This window comes from Falco cherrug, chromosome 9, assembly GCF_023634085.1.
Source record: "Falco cherrug isolate bFalChe1 chromosome 9, bFalChe1.pri, whole genome shotgun sequence".
NCBI lineage: Eukaryota > Metazoa > Chordata > Aves > Falconiformes > Falconidae > Falco > Falco cherrug.
This window is the reverse complement of record NC_073705.1, coordinates 34,967,238-34,979,416: the sequence shown is the minus strand read 5'-3', so window position 1 is coordinate 34,979,416 and position 12,179 is coordinate 34,967,238. Positions and strand designations below refer to the sequence as shown.

Here is a 12,179-nt window from a genome sequence, read left to right as displayed (position 1 = left end):
CACTGCCAAAAAAAGGCCAGGAGCTCCTCCCGCCAAGGCAAGCTCCAACTCCGAGATACCCTGTCAGAGTCAGTTAAGAAGCAGCAAAACAGGAGAGTTGCACCACCTGAGTCCCTTCTCCAAGCAGAAGTGTCACAAAACTTCAATTATCTTCCTGCAGCAACAAGTCTAACTTCAAGTGGCAAATCAAAAGCTATGTCTTCCTTTCAGCAATACCCTGAGACAAGGTAATATCGAGTAAAAACCAGAGCATCTGCCTGACTTAAGCTCTCCCAACGTAGTCATTACCACGGTATCTGAGTACATCTGTATTTGGGTATACTGCTAACAGAGAAAAGCCATCGCCTCTCCACACTTCTCTCGTGTGCCTCACAGAGCTAGGCTTCTACTGGGAAAACAAAGCAATTAAGTATCTGATGAGTAGGAGATGTGTTCTCCCCATTATGCAACTGCTCTGTTAGCAGGATTTAAACATCCAAAGATGTGTCAGGAAAAAACCCTTACATTTTTATATATATACACACACTCTAACTACTTTTTTAAATATCTAGCGAGTTTAGATAAATAGCACCATTTCAGCACTCAGACACCAGTTATGCACAAAGGTATACACACACATTTCTAACAGAGATTTAGCCCACTCTGTTGTCTGTACGCTCCCCACCAGCAAGACGCTGCTGTTATTTAACCCATAGGCAGGTCTGTAATACGGACAAGTAGCGATAAATGCTAAAATGCAGCCTCTCAAAGCTGGAGCAGCACTTTCTCAAGCAGTGCACAAGGACATATCAAGTCAGTGCAGGGTGACATCCAGCCATCGCGCAGCATGCATCATGATGTTTTGTCAATACAACTCAAAGTCATTACCACAAAAGTTTAACATTGCAACGAACTCCTCCCCTTGCTCCTAGCCTGGCTAGCAACAAGGGGTTCCTGCTGTAGTAATTACCATAATATGCAACTCGAATCACAGGTTACAACAATTTAAAGGTATATCCATTACAATCTTCACCCCTGGTCCCTCTGGACCAGACCATAGGGTTTAACATTGCAGTGAACTCCTCTTGCCTCTGCTCCGCCTTGGACATCCACAAACTGCAGTCCCTTAGGGTTGTATCTGCTCCAAGTGGAGCCTTACCTGTGTGCCACAGTCTCTCCAGGGGTATAACTGCTGCAGCACAGACTTCTCTATTGCCACAGTCACTTTGTGGTACACCTGTTCCAACCTGGCCTTATCCACAGGCCACAATGCCTTGAGAGACAGGCCTGCTTCAGTGTGGCCTTACCCACAGCCACAGTCCCTTCAGGAGTAAACCTGCTCCAACATGGCCTTACCCATGGCTGCAGTCCCTCCAGGGGTGTACCTGCTCTGTCATGGGCTTATCCATGGCCACATGCTTTGAGCTGCTCCATCATGACCCTGTGCACAATCACTGATGCTTCATCCTTGGGCCACAATCCATTCAGAATATACCTGCTGCGGCATGGACACAGCCACAGATGCTTTGAGATATACCTGCTCTGACATGAACTTATCCAAAGCCACAGATGCCTTGGGGTGTCTTGCTCCCATGTGGAGTCATCCGCAGGTCACACTCCCTTTGACTCAAGTTCACACTGTCTGTTCCAGCCTGACTGTCCAGTACAGGAACAGCAGCAGTGCTCTGGCCATCTGCCAGCCCAGGCACATCACCATTCCTGTTATCAAAACATTTCTGGGCACAGCACAGTAAGATCATAAGCAGTACAGCAAGTAGCTAAAGCGAAAAGCAGTCATAACAAGCACTAGACTCAACACACAGTGAGGCAAGCAAGCCCCACAGCAAACACAGAAGCCTGCCAATTAATAGCTAAACAGCAATAACAGCTATAAATTCAATCTAGCACATTCCAATTAAATCTGTCATTATCTCAACCCCTTTGAGCACCACATTGGGCACCAAAAAGTTCTGTCATGGTTCAACCCCAGCCAGCAACTGCTTTAGCCCCAGCGCCACACAGCTGTTCACTCACTCCCCCTCCAGTGGGATGGGGGAGAGAATCGGAAGAGAGAGAAAACTTGTATGTTGAGATAAAGACAACTGTTTAATAGGTAAAGCAAAAGCCACACACACAAGCAAAGGAATTTATTCACCACTTCCCATCAGCAGGCAGGTATTCAGCCATCTCCAGGAAAGCAGGGCTCCATCACACATAATGGTTACTTGGGAAGACAAACACCATCCCTCTGAATGTGCGTTCTCCCTTCCTCCTTCTTACGCCAGCTTTATATGCTGAACATGACATCACACGGTACAGAATATCCCTTTTGTCAGGCTCCCAACTTCTTGTGCACCCCCAGCCTACTCTACCTACACCTCAGCTGGTGGGGTGGTGCAAGAGGCAGAAAAGGTCTTGACTCTGTGTAAGCACTGCTCAGCAGCAATAAAAACATCCCTGTGTTATCAACACTGTTTCCAGCACAAATCCAAAACACAGCCCCATAGTAACTACTATGAAGAAAATTAACTCTACACCAGCCAAAAGCAGCACAATGCCCCAGTGCAGAGCAAGCCAGGTGCTCTCTTGCTTTGTGTCCTTTTTGGTGCCAATTCTTTAGGGCAGGGGATGTTCATTATCTGCCTTTTGGCTGAGCCAAGCAAGGTGCAGGCAGCCAATGTGACAGTATTGCTGTTTGCCCGTAACAGGAGGCCCCACTGGACGACACATCTGATCAGCCACAAGTCAACTGATTTTGTACAAACTGGCACACTAGAAAAGCTGGATTGTCAGGAAAATCAAGCCTCCTGCGGTATCTTGTGCTACAGCCACTGGAGGCTCTCTGCCTCCTGATGTATAGAGGAAGCAAGGCAGTTTTTTTATGGAGATGTGAAGTCTGGACCCTATCAGATGGGACAGCTTTGTAGAAGGAAGAGCTTTGGGGTTGAGAGGGAAAAGAAGGACAAGCATTTATAGGAAGAAACAAAAATGTCGGGCACAAGAAGGAGGAGCAAAACAAGAACCAGGGAAGTAACTGAGGGCTCAGAAGAGAAGGGAGAAGCAGATGATGACGCCCTTCCTGGGAGGAGCAGTCTGCCCTGCCATGGTGGGCAGGAAGGACAGTGGCCTGAAAGCAGAGGGAACACAATGACAGAGCACATGCCATGAAAGGGACACAGAAGACCCATGGGGGATGCAGGTGGGAACCTGGAAGAGACAAAGGGAACAGATGCAATGAATTCAGCTCATACAAACTGCAAATTGCAATATTCCCACATTGTAGAATCCCAACCTGCAGACTCATGTCCAGCGGCAGGTCACTGCAGAAAACTAGAAAGGAAGTATCACTTCCTTTCCCCTCCATAGCCCCCTCTTCCACAACACCTGAAGGCTCAGTTTTCCCCCCTCACTTCTTAAAGCAGGGTGAGAGGAGAAACCCTAGTGCCTCGTTTACTTCTTCCAGCCTCTTCCCTGAGTCCTTGCTGCTGTTTGGTCCACACCTCTCTGCAGCCTCAGGAGCAAGGATCCAGCTGCCTAGCCAAAGACAGTAGAAGGGAGCTGCTGTTACCACAGCTGTGGTCTCAATGACAGCTATGTCAAACAGCCCTGCTGAAGACTATGTGTCAACTATCAAGTGTCAAAATCATTTGGTTTGTTCACTAAATATATATATATCAAAGTGCAAAACATAGTAGTTGCCAAAAGATGTGTATCTCCTTCATGTGACCAAGTTCAGCCACCATTAAAACTCACACGTAACCTCTTATAGACTTTCACCAATTTAAGCAATACTAAAACTTCCAAGGCAAAGAGGTAGACACCAACTCCACTGCGTATGTATTTCCAACTTAGAAAGGTGGCTGCCTGATCTTTCATTCTACCTAAAGGAATTTCTCTGGTTGATTTACAAAGCATCCCTATAGCTACTAAGATAGCTGTTGTTCCCAGCAAGCACAAATGTATAGCTGAATGGCATTATTTGCATCACATTTGGTTTATCTACACCTCCATTAAGTGCTCGGGTATTGCTTTGATGTGCTGTTGCCTGAGTCATAAGGCAATTGATTTCTTCTATTCATCAGAAACCTTACCCACCAAGAAAGTAATTTTCCTCATTTAGCCTGTGGACTACAAGAGCACTAATGAATTCTCCTCACCCAGTGGATCTTTGCACACAATTGACATCAAATAGGCAGTTTAAATAGTAACAAGCACTGACAGATCCCAGGGACCTACTTACACTGGGGACAGGGAGGAATGGCTTTAGATTTTCATCACATCCATATCACCAGTTATTTACTCTTTTGCTCCTGAATCCGAGTGATACTCTGTGGCTGCTAAGCCACAAAGCCAACAGCATTTCGACATATCAAGAGCTCAACTGATACTGGAAAACATTCCATAACTCCACCAATTCTAAAGCATGATTGTTTTCCAGCCTAATAAAAGTCTGTCTTGTAGTATATTTCTGTTAATGCAATACACCCATACATGTGGATAAGTACATCTGTGTACATACATCTGTGCACATAAGCAATTGCCATTTTATGTATTTCTTTTGAGCCTAGGATATCACATTTAACACAAACTATGCATACATTTACAAGCCCCCAGCTTCATTTTCAGTCATCCCAGACAGCTACACTACAATTTCTTCTATTTGTTCAGATCATCTACGATCACCCCTCACACACTATTAAGTAAGTGAACAAAATGAGCTGGCCTGACCAGGTAGTCTCCAAATCCACTTCAAGCCCACGTCGCAGAGCCAGTCCACAGCTTTCCTGTCCTGACACAGTTTGTGTGTTTAACAGGAAACACCTTCAATAAATATGCTTACAAACCAAACCAAAAAGGGAATTTTGGAGAGACACACACAGCTCTGGGCAGGAAAAGTGTTGCAGTATGATGAGGGGCTTTTTTTCAGTGACATCCTACTTCAAGACTGCTCCTAACAAACAAGCACCAAGTACAGTCCAACTATCCCAATCCTACTTCTTGAAGTCTGGGAGCCCATTTTCTACTTTGAAACGAAGCACCAGTGCTCAAGTTTGGCTATACGTGCTCAGGCACTAGTTTCCAAGGAAACCAGTGACTGCATGAGCATTGCAAAATGCAAGTCCTGTCCTCACTGTTTTGCAAGTACACTGTAGCTATCTCCATGACAAACCCTTCCAGGTAGGTGCTTTACCCCTGTTTCTGAAAGGCCTTAATACAATTTCAGAGATTTAGGATGTCAGTATGTACAGCACATATCCAAGCAACGTGCACACTTGCAACCAAACCACTTTCAGTAGATGCTGAGAGTAGAAGAAAGGAATTATTTGTTTTGGTTTAGGCTCCAAATAACAAATACTTTGTTTTTTCCTGTTCTATCAGCCCTTCAACACAAAGACAAGCTACACAAAACATGAATGTCAGGGACTTCTCTGCCTACACATACCCCCTAGAAACTGCAAACAGCAGATGAAAAACATTTAGACAAATATTTATCCTTTAGCCTGCTACAAATGCAAGCATTTTGGCACTATGAAAAGCCAAAAGAGAAAAAATACCAGCAGCACAGGCAGGAGTAAGTATCATTTATGACAGTAAGTGGCATTTAAACCACTGCCATCTCCAGTTCAAAACGCATGGCTTTCCAGGACCCCTTCCATTAAGATAAAGTTCATATTCTTCTGAAATCTTAGCATCCCACAGTATCTATCCCAAGCAGGATTACCAAAGAAGCAGGTACATATTAAGTCACTGTGTCCTTTTTAACTCTAAAGGAGCAATTTTTTCCCCTTCACTCATATTTTGCACCTGGCGACCAGTGAGACAGTGCTTAGTAAGGCACAGGGTACACCTGCCTTCCCACCAAGTCTGCAAAACAGGTTGCTGAGAGAAAGCTGGCTAGTCTAAATTTTGTGCTGCTACGTACATTTTTGCTCAGTATTAGCATTCTGATATGCATTGTGGGGTTTTTCAATTCATTTCAAACATGTAAGATGCATGCTGTGTTCATGTCCATGGTCTGGGACCACATTTTCTGTTGATGTATTTTAAAAACTATAATTTAAAAAACTAACTACAGCATTCACCCAGTAATACAGATAAGAGAAACGAAGTTAATTCTGTAGAATTTATGGAGATGTACTACAATTTTTAAAATAGTTTCTATGTCAGTAACCCCCTTCATTTAAGTCCTATTAGCTTCCTTAAATCTAACGTACTTGTTGAATAGTTTTGTTTTGCATATAACCACCATAGAGACTTCAATATAGTTTCTGAACAGAACCAATTTTCTTTAAAACAGTGTATTTACACTACACTGCTAAAATTAATATCCCAAAGCAGCAGAAATTCAGAGAAGTATGTCTTGCTTACTGCTACTTAGCAAAACTAAAAATAACTGAAATTGCAGCAACATTTAATCTTGCCATCCCTCATCAACGCAAGAATAAGACAACAAATAACAAAACAAATAGATGACTTTAATAGCTTTGTCTGGTGAATTGTTTTTTTACCTTCTTTTGAATAGAACACCTCTGGACCTTAGAGTTTACATTCAGCACAAACATTACCTGACTCAACAAGTGTAGTTCAGAGATGAGCCAAAACACTACTTGCCAATAGAGAAAATTCTTTGTCCTCTGCATAATAACCAACTACAATATAGTTATTCCTTATCAACACTAGTAACCAAAACCTCAGAAGGCTAAATCATCCAAAAAGCCATACTATCAGCAATCTCACACTTGCCACTTCACAGGGCATTAAGCAGCACCAACTCCAAGGTGAGTCACACGTGTGCCTCTTTTGTAGAGGAAAGCCCCATCCACTACCATCATCGTCAAGCCAGACCTGTCAAAACAGAGTAAAGTAACATTTGACTGACTTGCATTCACCACCATACTTGACACACTGCAAGTTAAAACTTCCATCAGGAAGCATATCATCCTTTACAATAAAACATCATCCTTGCCAAGCACAGAGGCTCTGCTCTCAGTCCTGCTGTGTGAACAGATGTGGAGCAAGTTGGGTGTTTGGGGAGCCAAGAGAGGAGACAGCTCACAAGGCAACTCTGTCAAGCTGCCTTGGCCAGCCATACAGATAAGTTTAGGACTGGACTGCTCAGTAGGCAACAAGTCCCAAGTACCCAGACTCTGCAGCACTTGCTACAGGAGAAGCCATCCACAGTATCTGAGAGCTTGTCCATGCAAATCAGCCAGCTGAAGCCAAACACAAAAACTGCAGTAAGGTTTGAATGGCACCACACTGATGGAGCAGCAAGAGAAGAGTTGATACGTCCCCTTGACAGCTGCCAAGATGAATGGAAATCTAGTAAGCAGGGGCCTAAGGGAAAGCATTCCCCAAGGCAATGCTCTTGGCCACATATATTGTTGGTGGGCACACCATCCTTTCTCACAGACCTCCTATCCGAGGAGAGATGCTGCCCCATCACCACTCAACATATATCAGTAAAGTCCTAACCCTAACAACCTAACCCCTTAAATCCTGCATACCGAAAAAAAAACCTACTGACATTAATGGATGTCAGCATTTAATCAAGAATTAGCAGATCTTTCCAGGCACATAAATTCTCTCTCAGAACATTGTTAAACTTCATTCAGATGGATTCACCGTTCTATCACATGGCACAGAAAAACAACCACAGTGGTCAATTACTCTCAAACAAATGATAAATGCATTTAAAATTGACCACTGGACACATCATACTGAATTACATCTTGATAGTGGAAAAAAAAATAACATTGCATGCACCACTACATCCACCGCTACTGACTGCTTTTGATAGGATGTTTTCTGCAGCATGACACTAAAACCAGAAAGTAACAGGACTAAAACAGGCCACCACCCCTCATCTGATTTCACAACTCCTGTCCCATATTTCAGGAAGCAATCACTGCAGGAGCATGTCTCGGTTCCTGATCACAGGTCCCTCCAATCATCTCCACCATCAGTTTTAGTGGTTAAATTACGTTGCAACCATCCTCCAAATTATTTTAGAAACAGAAAGACACAGGGTTTAAGAACAAAGGTTTGAATTTTGGTTGATTTGGGGTTTTTTTTTTATAACTATAGTTTGAGAGCATTAATTAATGAACAGCTCCTGGCAGCACACATACCGTTCATAAATTCCAGCAGATAATTTTATGCAAACACTCTAAATATGAAGTGTTTTTCAAATATTTCTGAGGGGTTTATTACTTTTATGATCACTTTAAAATATGCCTCTAGTCCACAGAAGATGTGCACATTCACCTTCAAAGAACCAATCTGGCTGTTGAAGGGATTTTGTTAAATCTCTTGTATGTATGTTGTACTTTCCCTAAGGCTATGCAACCAAGTATTGTATTTTATTTAAACCAGAACTCTTAAATACAACTCACAGGCTGCTCCTCCCCCAAAAAACAAATCGCCGGGATTTTGGCAGATTCTCCATCTTTAAATTCAAAGCATTCCTAAGTCTGTTAACTCACAAAATCAAGTAATTTTTCATCTTACTCAACATTTTCTATAAATGACATAGCACTTTGCCAGTATCTCAGTTTACGACAGGGCATACACCACCTCTGACAAAAGAAGATCAGGCCCTATACATTTCTTTACACTCACGAATCTCCACTTTGTTTTATACTCTGCTTCTACAATTTTTTTTTTCCCTTCTGGAAAACAAAATACACTGATTATACACTTCAAAAAAAGCATACAGCTGTTGCCAATCACCAAATGAAACAGCATTTTAACATTAAAGTCCTGGGTGTTTTCCCATGGCAAGTACAAAACAACAAAAGAGAAGAGACAAGAGTTAAAGCTTCCTAGTTAAAAAGGCTATTCTTTGGTTTGCAACTCTGTAAAATCATAATTGGAGTAACAGTTGGTACAAACTCTGTCTCACACTATTCTTTTCATGCTGACAGGCTGTTAGCAGCCAGGATATATCCTGCGAGAGGTCAAAGGTGTGCAAAAACAAACAGAGCAGCAATTTTAGAAGATGAAGAGGAGATAAGGATTTGTCATGGCATTTTTCTACCATGGAAAACCACCCAGCTTTCTCCACAGTCTGTGCCCACTTACTCCAGTCATTTCTTGCAAGTTATTTCCTTTGGTGGGAGAAAGAAAGAGACACTTATTTTAGACAACTGGCTTCCAGTTACTTGAATAGGAAAACTGATAACGATGCCAATGCCTGACTTCTCTCACTGGTCTCGTAACTTGGAAGAAAATGGCAGGATGCATCCCTCTATGGATTTTAGCTATAAACCCCTTATGTGAACCCACAAAGTCACATTTCACATATTTAAAAAACTTTAGAGGCAAAATAAGCCCAACCCTGCAACAGCAACTAAAACTCTTAATCCTCTTAAAAAAAGACAGGTTTGTGTTTACTTTAAAAAAAAAAAAAAAACAAACTATAGGCATCTAAAATGGTGGCCTTTGTGTGCAAAGGAAGACCTTGCAGGAAATTTAAGGCATTTTTCTGAATGAGACAATTTACTTCCACACTTGAAAGGAATTCAGAGTTTATTTTTATAACCCAGAATCTTCTACGTGACATCACAGTAGCTTACATAGATGCTTCACCACAGAGTCAGACCCACAGGTATCCCAAGTCTACCACAGCCTTGGTGATCACCCCTCCTCACATCTAACTGACTTTCTACTACTTCTGCTCCTACCAATCTCCAGCTGCCTTACGTGCTCATCAGGAGAGCAGACCCAGCACCACTTTTTTTTTTTTTTTGGCAAAAATAAACACAGGCTACCAAGCAACTGCAGATTTCCTGTGTGTCTTCTTGGTGCTCCTACTGTTCTATAATGCTGGAAAACAGGCTGATACTTTGATGGCTTGTCAAAACCAAAGGTTGGATGCCACTACTCCAAGAGTCACTGAGGTTTGGCATGAACGGGACAAAAAAAGTCAACCCTTGTCTGCATGGTTTGGTAGTTCCTGCTCTGCTTTCAGGTCCTCTCCACCTTAACCCCCAGTACCACCACAAATAATTATCTTGAACATCAGAACTTCATTCAAGATCATGTCACATTCATTTAATCAAGACAACAATCTTCCTCAACCACTTATGAGCACTATGTAAGCCATGTTTGTGGTCATATGTAGAAAAGTATAAGAAAAAATATCAAAATTTAGAATGATCCCAAATAAACTAGACTGCTCGCACTTTCTCACTCAGTCTCCCGGGTATATCTACCATGAGCAGAGCAGGTCATATGGATTGTATTTTAATCACGAGAACCACAGGTAAGCAAAACGTACAGCTCACGTTTTCTTTTATGTACCCGTATCCACCTTTCCATTGGGATGCTCAGATTAGAAGTGCTCATCAGTGCAGCTACATATTTAGGTAAGCACCTGAGATGACCATCTAAATCCAGAAGACATCACACCACCTCAGCAGGTGCCCGTCCCTGGGTGTCAGGCTTTGAGGGCTTCCCGCCAACTCAACATGACAGCTGAAGCAGAACAGTGAACGCTTCCCAGAGTAACGTGTACTCCTGAAGCCATTAACATCTCTTCCACCTCAGCGATAAGGTCTGAAGCTGCAAGCTGACTTAAATATTATAAATAGTATTAGAGCATTGACCACAGAAGGTCAATATGAAATACTCCCTCAGGTGGGTGCCGTGCATTACACTCCACATGACGCTACAGCAAGGCATTTACGCAACAAGCAATTAAAATTCAAGTGGAAAACATTAATTCAAGGCTTTGTCAGGCATCCTACATATTTCACCGTACACGGCAGAGGCTCCAGGCTTGTTCTGCTGAAACCTGAAGCGCTTCCCCAAGCTCCGGAAAGCTCGGTTCACACTTTGAGGGCGCCAAGGGGCAAAAGCACACATGTCCCTGACAGAAAAATAAGCGTTTTTGGATACAATATGCTGTCCTACAGCTTAACCAAGGAAATTAATGCCTCTGGGCTGCCTTATCCCACCTCAAAGGTTTACCAGCTACACCAGGGCCTGCACAGACCCACCTGCCCGCCCACACCTCAGCCGCCACCCGATCGCGGGGGAAGGCGTCCCTCGCCTGACAGGGCCCGGCCCCCGCCCAACGGGGGGATTTTGTTCGCTTTGGGGGGCTGGTGTCGGTTGTTGGGGTTTTTCGCTCCACTGCAGCCGCCCTTCTGAATCCGGAGCCGCGGCCGTTCGCCTTAAAAGGGCAAAATATCTGTGGAGAAACGGCGGCAGGAATGGGGGGGGAGTGGGCGGGCAGGACGGACAGCCGGCAGCCGCCGCCCTGCCACACGGCGGCCGGGCCCACCGGAGGGTCCCGGGGCGGCGGCAGGGCCGGCCCATGGCGGCCGCCCTCCCTGGGCGGGCGGCCCCGGCGCGGCGGTTGCCAGGATACGGTGGGGCCCCGCCATGACAGCGGGAAGGGCCCAGGCGGCGCGGGCAGGACCCCCGACCCGTAACCTACCGGGGGAAAGGACCGAGTCCCAGCAGCAGCAGGCAGACAGGCAGTGCAACCCCTGCCCCAGCATCCCCCGCTGGGGCAATGGGGAGCACCTGGGCATCGTCCCGCGCAGCTGCCCTGCCCCGCCCCGCCTGCAGCACCTGCGCCGCCCGCCCCGCCATCGCCTCGGCCCGGGAGCGAGCCCGCACCCAGGTGGAGCTGGTGATGTCCCGCCTGGGGCTCCGGAGGGGCCTCGCTGGAGCAATACAGCGTTGAGAGGCCGAGGGCCCCATCCGCCATATGCCTTAACGAGCGGCTGAGGGGGCCTGCATCCCAAAGCCCACCCAAAACAAGAACAACCTCAACTATCAGAATGCCTCAAATGATCCTCCACGACCCCAGCGCCCCGTTTAATTCATCAAGGAAGATGCCGACCTCAAGGGAGAGGCGGATTTGGCCACCGACCGGCAGCGGCGACGGGGAGGTCGAGCCCCGGCTGCTGCCAGCGGATGGCACGGCACGGCACGGCAGCAGCGGGCAGGGGGAGGCGAGCCCCGGGCAGCCCTCTCCGCTGTGCTTGCACATGAAGCCAGGCGCTTCAGCAGCAAATAATCTCGGTTTTTCCTCTTCCCCACCCCCCCCTTAAGGAGTGCTGAACCAAATGCATTGCGATTTATTGGCTAGGAAAAGATACTGAGTGGGGGGAGGTGATCCCGTTCCTGGGAGGTCTTCATTTTCTCCATTAATTCGCTATGATTTACCTCGTCTCCCGCAAGTG

General features: G+C 45.3%; 1 protein-coding gene across 2 annotated transcripts in view; it reads right to left on the bottom strand.

Moving 5' to 3' along the window:
- Window positions 1-12,179, bottom strand: part of PRKG1 (protein kinase cGMP-dependent 1) — a 508,935-nt gene that overhangs the window by 459,574 nt on the left and 37,182 nt on the right. The window lies entirely within an intron of this gene.